The sequence below is a fragment of the Myxocyprinus asiaticus genome, chromosome 37 (assembly GCF_019703515.2).
Source record: "Myxocyprinus asiaticus isolate MX2 ecotype Aquarium Trade chromosome 37, UBuf_Myxa_2, whole genome shotgun sequence".
NCBI classification, from domain to species: Eukaryota; Metazoa; Chordata; class Actinopteri; order Cypriniformes; family Catostomidae; genus Myxocyprinus; species Myxocyprinus asiaticus.
Window position 1 is genome coordinate 22,413,974 of NC_059380.1, and position 8,707 is coordinate 22,422,680.

General features: G+C 38.0%; 1 long non-coding RNA gene across 1 annotated transcript; it reads left to right on the plus strand.

Annotated features, from left to right (window-relative positions):
- The first annotated feature begins 310 nt into the window (after window positions 1-310).
- On the plus strand, window positions 311-7,939 carry LOC127427697 (uncharacterized). Its single transcript, XR_007894969.1, has 5 exons — window positions 311-518; window positions 606-4,204; window positions 4,442-4,552; window positions 7,111-7,211; window positions 7,844-7,939. It is a non-coding gene; the product is annotated as an uncharacterized LOC127427697 (long non-coding RNA).
- Window positions 7,940-8,707: the final 768 nt, after the last annotated feature.

Sequence of the window (8,707 nt, forward strand, 5' to 3'; positions counted from 1 at the left end):
TATACAATACCTTGACATCAATCACAGTAAATGCTGTATCAGAATAGACAGGCTACAATTTACAGCACTATTGATCCTGCCAGACTTTTGTTTCCACATGCAATGCTACTTATTAAACTTTTTTAATTAGTATCCTTGTTTCACTGGGCACATCATTATGTTTCTTGAACGTGAAAGTTAATAATGAGAATTTTTTTTTACTTAAACACTGACAACACCCTGGTAAAGTTGACTTTCACATGGGTAAGCATTTATTAAATTTCAAAGAAAAAAAATCATACTTTTTGCTCAACAATTTCATTTTCTTCAGAATATGTAGGACACATTTTGCCACACTGTCATATTGTATAATACTGTCACTATTTTCCCACAGGGGAAAGCAGCTACAGAATGTCCTCTCTGGTCTTGAGATCTCTTGTGGTCAAGGAAGGGAACTGCTCTGGCAAACTCAGAGTGCTGAGAGAGTCCATGCCAATCATCTATCTGCAGAAAGGGAGAGCTGGGTTCAGACCACACAGGTGCTCATTTACATCTCTGGAGCAGGAAATTGTATACTGTACTACATTTAAACTTTCTTCAGCTTTGATCCATGTAATCTGCCCCAGGTGCTGGAAGAGATGGAGAGAGATTTGGTGATCTCGTTCCCCTCTGCTCTGCCTCCTGAGGAGAGACGTCAGTATCAGTGGGATGTGCTCTCATTGTACAAACAGAACCAAGATCTCAGCACATCCTTAGAGAGCTGAAAGGAAGAACTTATGAGTGCTGAAAGAAAGCTAGTGGATTTTGAGGATGAGAAGAAGTGGCTAGAGGAAAAGGTTGACAGCATTTGTGGCATAATGCTGGTTACCACAAAAATAATTAAACTATTCCCTCCTTAATACAAATAAAAGCAAAAATTGTTAGGGCAAGACATTTACAATAGAAGTGAATGGGGATTAATTTAGTGGGATAAAATCAGGGATTTACTGCCGTTACAGCGTTGACCAGACTACAGGGTTTACTGGCGCTGTATTGTTATGACAACAACTTTGTAATATTGGATATAACTCACTCTAAAATCTTGTTAGCACATGTAATGTTTATGTCTTGCAGTTATACTTTTGAGACAGTGTGTATTTTAATGTTTATAGACTGGACACATTTACTTCCATTGTAAGCGCCTTACTGTAACCACAACTTTTGCTTTTAAAAAAAAGAAAATAAACGAGAGACGAGTCGAAATTATTGTTTGTGGTAATCAACATTATTACCAAATCATTCCTTAAACATTCATTAAAACATTCAATAAAAACCCCATGAAAATGCTTGATGGGTGCATTTCCCTTTCAAGAACGTAACTTTGACGCTACATCAGAAGCTACTCTATGGGAGCACCCCCCAGCGGGTGCTGACTTTGATACCCAATACCATCACGCCAATTAGATTGGCTGGTGATGCTTGGCATTCAACCTATGCTTACGTCTTTGTGGGCATAGCCTATAAGCTGGAGCCAAGCATCACACCATCAGAATTTTGCTTAGACAACTCTCTTGCTCTGGAACCCTAAAACAAAGCTTTGCGGGATAGAGAAATAGAGATTTTGAGGAGGATTTGTCGCCTGCTTGATGCCACGTTGTGTCAGCTGGGCCTCTTTGGTGATGCTATTGATGCTTTCACAGAGAGGTTTCAATTAGCTAAGAAGCAATTGCTGGTTTATAGAAACATCCTGCTAAGGCGGAGTAGTCCTGTAACCCAGACAGTTTGCTCGCTCTCTAGTCTGGGACCAGCTAAACAGAGTGCTACCATCTCTAACCCTGTTCCTTCCCATAGAATGGTGTCAGAGCTGCCAGCGAGCAAGCAAGCCCAGTGGCTTGCGAACGTCTGTGTGACAGACTAGAGCAGGCGTGTGTTCTGAATGGTGTGTTTATATGTACTGCCTAATTGGTAGGAGGTAGAGCTGACAGATCAGCTGAGCATCAGCTAAAGAGCCTGCTGGCAATACCATGGTCTGCCTGAACAACGCTTAAGCTCCATTTCAGTCATTAAAGCTCCATTTCTTGGCTGCAGTCATAAAGCAGTTGTTTATGAGGGGAGGCTGTTGTTAAGGCAGAGCACTGATTCCATTGCGTCTTCTCCGTGTGTCTGATCATGGATAGGACAAATCGATGGCTTGTTCAAAAACAGGAGATACCGATGAAAACCAAAAACTCAGTCATGTCAGCTCTCTCTTTTTTTTGTATCCTTTACATTGTGTGAAAGTTTCCGGGATTTACGCCTGCATGGTTTACCGGCATTAAAGGTATGTTTTCATGAAAATAAAGTTGAAATACTGGATAACTTTACACAGGCAAGGCTAGTAGGCAGAGTCACACCAGAGTCATGTTAACACATTGTGCTTAATTATTGTGGCTATATTTTTGAAAAACAGTGTGTATTTAATGTTTTGTGTATTGGACTAGTTTTCTTTCATTGTATGTGCCTTTCGGCATGCAATATTTTTTCTTTAGAAAAAGAGGGATGAGTCTAAATAATTTCCTGTGGTAATCAACATTATGCCACAAATGCTGTCAATAGAACTTGTATTAAACTCGAAGCACTCCTTGTAAGAATAAATGTCTATGAATTAATGTAAAGTCTCAAAGCAGTGCTGGTTTTTATGGTAATGCCTGCTCTAAGTGCTGTTCTCACTTCATTCTCAAAAGTTTGAATGAAACATCCCAAAAGTTTTGCAGATTTGAAAACTGTTCTATTGTCTTCACTATTCACATTTTTGTCCCATGATTGATACAACAAAGTGCCCAAAAACTTTTTTGTTTTCATCTCCGCTCATAATGTGATGTTCAGTCATCTCTGTTCTGTGTATGTTTTGGAAGTAGCTCTTGACTGGCTGCCATAATTCAGTGGTGATCTTTCCTCTGCTTTGCACCAGGGACGTGCCAGTTCTATGCTCAGAGGTACAGATTCTCCTCGCCAAGGATGTTAAAAAGAGTGTACAGACTGGTGAAGAACAGAAAGGCTTCTACAGCTGTTATTTTTTGATCACCAAAAAGAGAAGATTGTTGTGGCCCATACTGGACCTGAGACCTTTCAATTGAACACTTACGTGGTCTTTGTTGATGATGGTGATTCAGAGACAGATATTGTCTCATGTCCGCCCCCTGGACTGGTTTATATCAATTGACCTGAAAGATGCATAATTTCATGTGCAGATTACCCCTCATCACAGGCCATTCTTGAGATTGGCCATCGAGGGGACTGCATACCAGTTCAAAGTCCTACCTTTTGGGTTGTCCCTGTCTCCTCGCACATTCATGAAATGAAAGCTGAGCAGCATTTGTGTATTGAATTACCTCAATAATTGGCTGTTGCTAACTTAATTAGAGGCACAGGTATGCAAGCACAGGGATCTGTTGCTCATAGATTTGGAGCAGGTGGGACTGAGGGTCAACTGGAAAAAAAGTTTGTTGGTGCCCATTTAGAAAGTTTCCTTCCTATGAATGAAACTCGACTCAGTAGCCATGTCGGGTCATTTGAGAAATGGCCCAAAAGACACTGGTTCCCTGAGATGGTACAGACGGGAACCGGCTGAACAGTAAACATAAAGTTTTCTTGTCAAACTTAACTTAAAACAAACATAAACAAACACAGACACACATGCAATGCGGCCACGTACATCTCTTTCTCTCGAACTGGTGCCTCCGGCTCCCCTTTTTCACGCTCTCTCACTGGTCAGCTGATTCAACGCAGGCCGTGCATCATCACGGCCCGGCCATGCCCTCCTGCTCATCACACTCCATGCCTAGTTCATGCTGTCATGCTAAAGCAGATACTACAAAATACTGGAATTTATATACATGTTTCATTTCAATTTATCACTGAAATTCTTATTCTGATAATATTTGTAATTGAATATTTTGTATCAAATTTGAAAAAATGCAACAAAGCATTTTCACTAGTGGTTTCTGACCCTTGGGCCGTAATGTAGATTTCATAACATTTGCTAAAACCGATCCTGTAACAGTATGTCTTCTTGAATCTTCATAACATTCATGCAAACCTTGACCCAATGCATCCTTTCATTGACTGCCTCGTGTTCTGACACCTTTGGCTCCTGGCATGAAATGTCTGTTTGTTTGTATGGCATCTTTGATTGACAGTGAGGAGTGTGAGGAGGCTTACAGTGACCTGCTGTCACTGTACGAGACCAGAAAACAACAAAACGCAGGTGCAGTACACTTAATTCTCATGTGACACACACACACACACATACACACACACACACACATGTTGGTGCAGCTATCATTATGAGGACTCTCCATAGACATAATGATTTTTATACTGTACAAACTATAGATTCTATCCCCTAACTCTAACCCTACCCCTAAACCTAACCCTCACAAATAACCTTCTGCATTTTTACATTTTTACAAACACTCAACTTCAGTGCTTCTCTTTTACAAAGGCATTAAGCAGACCTCAGTCTGACCTCTCAGTTAACTGGTGAGAAGAACTTGGACAAGGGAGAGTCATCCTCCTGTACACTAGAGGGCAATACTGAGTGCAGACCAAACAGGTAGTTGCCTCAAACATATTTTTCAACACTGTTTTCTTAACCAGGTGCAACAGGTTTCCACTGACAAATAATCTGTCTATTTACACTAAAATGCTGTGCGATGTGACACAATTGCTGCCAATCAGAACATAGACCTATGCAATGTTTATTAAATTGTTTTGTGCCTTGGGATTTAGGATCTATAAGATTCCACTGTGGATAGGGCTACCCAGCACAGCGCTTCAAAAAACAGAAACTGCATGTAAGCAGTTTGCATTAAGCATTAGCATCAAGCTGAAGTCATTATTTTAAAATTCAATATTATTTTATGGTTCAAACTTTACAAAAATTATGTTGCAGCTTCAGACTTACATTCCAATTTTCTAATAGATTTCTACATTCTAACTGTCATTACTCCTCCAATATTAGCTGGAAAAGCATGCACAGTTGCACACATTGAAAATCCATTGGACAAAGTATATCTTCCAGGCACCTCTGGCATTCGATTTTCAGCATACTATGATATAGGCAGGGTTGGGAGGGTTACTTTTGAAATGTATTCCACTACAGATTACAGAATACATGTTGTAAAATGTAATTTGTAATGTATTCCGTTAGATTACTCAAGTTCAGTAACGTATTCTAAATACTTTGGATTACTTCTTCAGCACTGGTAGATTTTTTCACTTGTTTTGACTATAAAAACTCTGCCAGTACAGTAAGACAAAATACACATGTTAAAAATACATTCTCTGAAAAACCTAAATATCTTATGCAAATATCTAAAACAAGATCAATCAAATTGATCTTGTTTTAAGGATTTTTAGATATTTTTACAGGAAAACAACACAAAAATTATTATCAAGAATATGATTTTTGCCCTAATATCAAAGGTCTTACTAGAAAAAAAAAACAATTATGATCCAATGTGAATTTTCTTGAAAAAAAAATACATGATCGTGCTTGGTAACGTGTGCATGTAAAATGGTTAGAAATAGCATTTTAGCTTAGTGTAAAGCTGACAATTTACACAAGGGTTATTTCTATTTCTTCTGCTCCAAACTTGCTTCAAACTTACTTCTCTGTCTGCTCGTATGAATGTAACACATCATAAGAAATTGTTTCACCGCTGTTCAAATGCACTTTGGATCGCATCATTTATATGTATAAATGTTTCCCATCTGAAAGGACTAAATATTAAATGAAACAAATGACAATAAAATGCAAAGTAATCTATACAGTAATCAAAATACTTTTTGAATGTAACTGTATTCTAATTACCAATTATTTAAATTGTAACTGTAGTGGAATACAGTTACTTATATTTTGTATTTTAAATACGTAATCACGTTACATGTATTCCATTACTCCCCAACCCTGGATATAGGACACACTAATTGTCATCACACACATACAAGTTTTTTAAGATTTTATTTTTTTTTTTTTTTGGTAACATAAACTTAAATTCCTGTCAAAACATATAAAAACAATAGTATTTTTGAAAAATATGTTTAAAATGAAGTAAATTCGCATCACATATAAAAGCTGCTTTATTCTTCATGGTGTTGGGTGCACATTAATGAGTGCTGCCATGTTGAGATTGTACAAACAGATGAATATTAATCGCCTTATCTCAATAATGGCCTCTGTAACTGAGACTTTTTGCTTTTACATGATGCTGAATCTACATCGCTAGATGTCTGAGTGCACCTTTACGGTTGGATACTATGCGAATTTGGACGCAGGTCTAGTCAGACAGGGGTATACGAGGCCAATCCCAATTCAAATTCTGCCCATCCCATATAGAATGCAAGATTAGAAATAGTGCATCCCAAATCACAGAGTGCAATCCCAATTTAATTCTACTACACACTAAAAGTGGTGGTGGGCAAGTACATACTTCTGAGTTAGACAGTACACTGAAAAATACATTCATTAAAAAATTTAAATATTTAATCTGAAGACTTAAGGTTACACCAACAAAACTATTTTTAAGGGTTAGGTCAGCTCCTTAGAGTAACAATTACAGGTTACGAATTTTTACAGTAAGTATAAGGACATATTATAGTACCACATCATGACATTATGGCGTGAAATAACAGACTCCCATACTATGTGCATTTTCATCTAGATAAATTCATAACCTTAAAATTCATTATTACTTTTAGATGAACTGCTGTGACAGCTTCTGCCTCACATTCCACACCATTCCCCATATTTCTTAAACAGAAAAACCTAAAAAAGAAACATCATAAAACCCCTCTACTTCCAAAGCACAAGGGGGTGTAGGAAATATTAGTCCAAAAAGCATGCATAGATACACATTTCGAAAATCCACCAGAAATCGCACAGGTGCCATTTACAATCTATTTGTAACAAAAATTGGGATGCAGCCTAAATCTGAGTGCAAGTATCCTGACAAACCTTTGATCCAATTTTCAGTGGCAAATTAGATTAATTAAGATGGCTTAACATGCCATAACCTTCCCAAATTATTTAGTCCAATTATTTACTTGTAATAATAAAACAGACGTCATCTTGGATTTGAAAAGCCTCTAAAGTCTTTCTTTATTCTCTAGCTTACTCCAGTTTGAGGACAAGGCAGGTGTTATTCTGCAGAGGATCTCTTGGCTGTAGCAGGACAGGGCTGCTCTGTGTATCCCACAGCAGGGCGAGATGGGTGAGGGCAAGATCAGTCCTGACAATGGCACGCTTGCAGGAGTCAGAGGCCATGGCGGTTCACTATCCACAAACATTACAATAATTACTTTCAGAAATCACATGAATGTGTGAATATATGAATATCACATGTCATTTTAGCAACTGATCATCATGACCATCCAATTAACAATCACATGATCATCGCATTGAAGATAAAAAGTCATTGCATTCAATAATACATCTACAAAATATTAACATTGCATCAGCTATCATAATTTTCATTAGCATATAACACAATCATACTGGTAAACATCAATTTCAGGGTCAGGCTATGGTAATGGATGACAAGAACTGTTTACAGTATAAACATATTAAAGTAAGCCATTCATAGGTTGGTTTCCCCAAAAAATGTAAACAGATTGGTTCTAGCAGTTTCCTGACCAGTCTGACAAAGCAGCATCAGCTCATTCAATGGTGTGAGTTTGGGGCGTGACTGTTATAGCAGACCAATAGCAGATTGGGGGAGTGTTCTGGAAACCTGTCATGAAACATTTATTATGTTTGCAATTTTGTTTGGTGAAATTACACACTTCAGCTTTAACACAAATGTATATAAATGGCTAGGTCAATCACAGACATTTCTCTCTACAGTAAAGTCTCACGCACCTACAGAAGTTCTCGTAAAAAGTACCAGGAGCAGCTGTGGCGACTGGAGAAGCAAATTGCAGTCATGAGTGAACGTCACGCTAGCCAAGAAGCCGAGCTTAGCGCTACACTGGAGGCTATGGAGTGGAAGAGAGAGGAAACTGCACTCTAGAACATTCTCCAGACAAACGGTTAATTTCAGCAACATTTTACAGACAAATATAAAACAAAAACATGGAGAATTATTAGGTTAATCTGAAAAATTGGAATTTGAGTTAGACACTAGGTAACTATTGGCTTAGAATCACTGAGCACGTTGTCCACTGACATCCTGAGAAAATGACTACATCTGCTGCAGAGGATGAGCCATTTCGCCATTGAAAGATAATTTTTTTTGTTTATGTTTCATTGGTCAACAGTGGTCTTGGACTTTATATTGATACCTATCGGTGTAGCTGCAGACTAATTTAAAAGCAAAGGCTTTCAGTTGCCGAATGTCATTACAGAAATACCCTATTTGCAGGCATATTTGTCACTCACGAGTGATATCAGTATAAAGTGAGAGGTGATGAATTCATGTCAGAATTTCTGTTATTATGTGTTTCTGACTTGTTAAAATCGTTCATGTCCTTGTCAAACTAATTTTATGAAAGCTCAGATTTCTCACACCACCATTGTGATATCTTGTTTTAGAACCACAATGGTTGAAGGTAGTTACCTGCTGTTATCTGGTGAACTTTTTTTGCTCTTCAAGATGTTTCAAAATAATAAAGAGGTGAATTAAAGGTGCACTCAGATTTTTTTTTGAAAATGCCATTTTGGACATTTGGATATCGACACCTAGGGGCATGAATGCAGCATCAATAATAC